This window comes from Lottia gigantea, assembly GCF_000327385.1.
Source record: "Lottia gigantea unplaced genomic scaffold LOTGIsca_243, whole genome shotgun sequence".
Lineage (NCBI taxonomy): Eukaryota > Metazoa > Mollusca > Gastropoda > Lottiidae > Lottia > Lottia gigantea.
The window spans coordinates 155,901-159,693 of record NW_008708717.1 but is presented as its reverse complement, the minus strand read 5'-3'; positions in this window follow the sequence as shown (position 1 = coordinate 159,693).

Here is a 3,793-nt window from a genome sequence, read left to right as displayed (position 1 = left end):
CATATTTACATACAAAACAAATAACATACATAGTTAAATCGTAAGAATCAAATCTAATGAATGTCTAGTGATCACACAAGATAATGTCCGCACACACGTGAAGTTCCGCACTACCTCCACAAAATATAATCACAGTTAATCCAAATATTTTCCTTGTAGACATCTAGTTAAGTCCTTGTGTACTGGTATAACAAACGAAGTTACCATTTAGGAAAACCATCTCATTCCCATGTAAGTTTAGATCTTACATTTATCGATGACGTAACGATATATCAACTACAGCTTATATACATCAAAAACATAACTACAGCATTTTGTCATCTACAATACAAATTAATTATATTACAATATACGTCTAATAACAACTGGCATATTCATATTTGTGTAGAGGTATACAACCGAGTACATGTATAATCAATGGAACACACAATTTACCTTTCCTATGGAGAGGTTCACAAAAAATGTTTAAGTGAATAAAATAATTCTGTTTTCCTTACGCGAGTACTCATGCACACCCATTCTCACCATAAATCTATAATAACCATTTTCTACTGAAGGCCCAATTTCACCTAGTAGTAGCCCAATATGCTTATACACCTAGAAGCATTCTACCGAAAGATACTATTCACCTAGAAGTATCAATTAACCAACACCAATTCCATCCTAAGACACCTAGCATAGGATTCACTCAACATCGTAACCAATTGCCGAGTAACAAAATGACAAACATAAAAACCTTATATAGCACTCTTGCACACAATGCACGGACTTTCATACAATCTAATACTCACATGACAAACATCTCGAATATCAAGACACTAAAATAAAAATACTTTTATTAACATGTAAATCGTATCTACATTAGTTTGCGCGAGCCACAAATATGTGTTTGCGCGAGCCATTAATATGCGTTTGCGCGATAAAATTTAATAATTTTGTGACAATCATATTATCATTACAGGGTTTTTATTAAAGTTACCAACTGATATTCTGATAGTTTTGATATCGTTCCCCCCATTTTCTACATTATTATATAACATATTCTACTTGAAATGAAGACATTCTATTAGTGCCATTTTTCATCATAAAATAAATACATATCTTTGAAAGTTCCTTTATTGAACAGTTAGCTGAATACATTGTTGTATGTTCTGAATAATATATGTAATAAACATATAATTATATAGTTAAAGATTGTAATCATAGTGTCAGGTAGGTAATAAGAGAGAGCAAACAACTTACAGATATAACCTATGCATGATAATGATTTAATTGTTGTCTGTAGTATTTATTATATAACATATTCTACTTGGAATGAAGACATTCTATTAGTGCCATTTTTCATCATAAAATAAACATATATCTTTGAAAGTTGAAAGTTAACTATTTGCCATATTTAATTTCCATTTTTTTTTTGGTATTTGTTTTTCATTAGGTTTCATGTGTTTATCCAAGTCCCTGGTGTCTAATTAGTAGGAAAAGTCCACAACTTGAACCAAATCGGATTACTTCCAAGTGGTGCCCCCTTAATGCTAGAATGATGCACCTAAACATCAGAGGGATGCCCCCTTTATATCAGAGTGATGCCCAATATATCAGAGTGATGCCCAATATATCAGAGTGATGCAACCTAAATGCAACAATGATTCCCCCTATACATCAGTGTTTCCCTAATATATGAGTTATGCCCTATATACATCAGAGTGATAACCCCTAAATTCTAAAGTGATGCCCCTTCACATCAGAATGATGCCCCCTTAATTCTAGAGTGATAGCCCTGGGCATCAAAGTGTTGATCTCTATACACAAGAGTGATGCCCTATTTACATCAATGTGATGTCCATATACATCAGAATGATTCCCCCTATACATGAGAGTGATGCTCTCTATACATTAGAGTGAGGCCCCCTATACCTCAGAGTGATTCCCTCTAAATCACTGTCACTAATGGCCCTGAGTATCCAACTGATGCCCTTATATGCCAGGGTGATGCCCAATACATCAGAGTGATGCGCATATACGTCGATGTGATGTCCATATACATCAATGTGATGCCTACTATACACCAAAGTAATGTCCCATATACATCAATGTGATGCCCATATATATCAGAGTGATGCCTCCTATACATCAAAGTGATGTCCTTGATCGAAAGAGTGATGACCCCTAAATATAAAAGTGGTGCCTATTTGATATCAGAGTGATACCCTTTTTGAGTGATGCCCCCTACATATAAAAGTGGTGCCTATTTGATACTAGAGTGATACTCTTTTTAGGTGGTGCCCCATAAATATCAGGGTGATGCCTATTTGACATCAGAGTGATGATGCTTATACATAACAGTGGTGCCTCGAAACATTAGATTTCGGGGAAGGGAGGGTTTAATTCTCCCAAATGTACAGGCCTAGGGTGGAGCAGGGTGATGCCCCATGTACATCAGTTATACCCCCTAAATGCTAGTGTGATGCCCATATACATCACAGTAATGCCCCCTAAATATCATGCTGATGCCCCCTAAATATCAGGTTGATGCCTGTTTTACATCAGAGTGATACCCTTTCTAAGCGAGTGTTATGCCCCCTAAATAGCAAAGTTATGCCCTTTCATGCTATAGTGACATTCACTCTATACATCAGAGCTGCACCAAAATATCAGAATGGTGCCTCTAAATATCAAGTTCATGCATCTTATATGGCAGAGTGATGTCGCTATATCACAGTGATACAATTTTTAAGCAAGAGTGATGCGCCTTAAATATCAAAGTGATGCCCTTATATGTCAGAGTAACGCTCTTTGTAGTAAGAGTGATACTTCGCTCGAATACTGTCCCCTATACATCAGTTATGCCCCTCAATACCGAAGTGATGCCTATTTACATCACACTTATGCCCCCTAAATGCTTAAGTGACGCTCCCTTAATATCGGATGATACCCAAATACATCACAGAGTGGTGTCCCTATATATCAGAGTGAGAGCAAGACTGGGGCCCCATATACCCTAGAGTGATGCTCCCTAAATGCTAGAGTGATGTCCCCCATACATCAGAGTGGTGCTTTCAAAATGCCAAAATTAAAAGTTTTAACGATCCGTGAATCAAATCAAATTGTATATATTTGAAATATACGGCCTCATTTATTTTAAGGAACTTCAAGTCTTATGTCACTGGCAAGATCGTACACATGAGAGTAATGCTCCATAAATATCAGGGTATTGCCATCAGAATGATGCCCCCTAAACTTCAGAGTGAAACAATCAAAGTGATGCACCTAAATATCAGAGTGATGCCTCCTAAATATCAGAGTGATGCTACTGGATATCAGAGTTATGCCCCCCAAATATCAGAGTTATGTCCCCTAAATATCAGGGTGATGCCCCAAAATATCAGGGTGATGCCCCAAATTATCAAAGTGATGCCCCTAAATATCAGAGTGATGCCATCATAGTGATGCCCCCGAAATATCAGAGTGACGCCATCAGAGCTATGTCCCTAAATATCAGAGTGATGCCCCTAAATATCAGAGTAATGCCATCAGAGTAATGACCCTTAAAATACCACAGTAATGCACTCTAAATATCAGGGTGATGCAATCAGAGTGATGCCCCTAAATATCTGAGTGTTGCCCCTAAATATCAGAGTGATGCCCCTAACATATCAGAGTGATACCCTCTAAATATTAGTGTGATACCATCAGAGTGATGCCTCTAAATATCAGGGTGATGCCGTCAGAGTGATGCCCCCTACAATATCAATGATGCCATCAGAGTGATGCCCTCTAAAATATCAGAGTTATG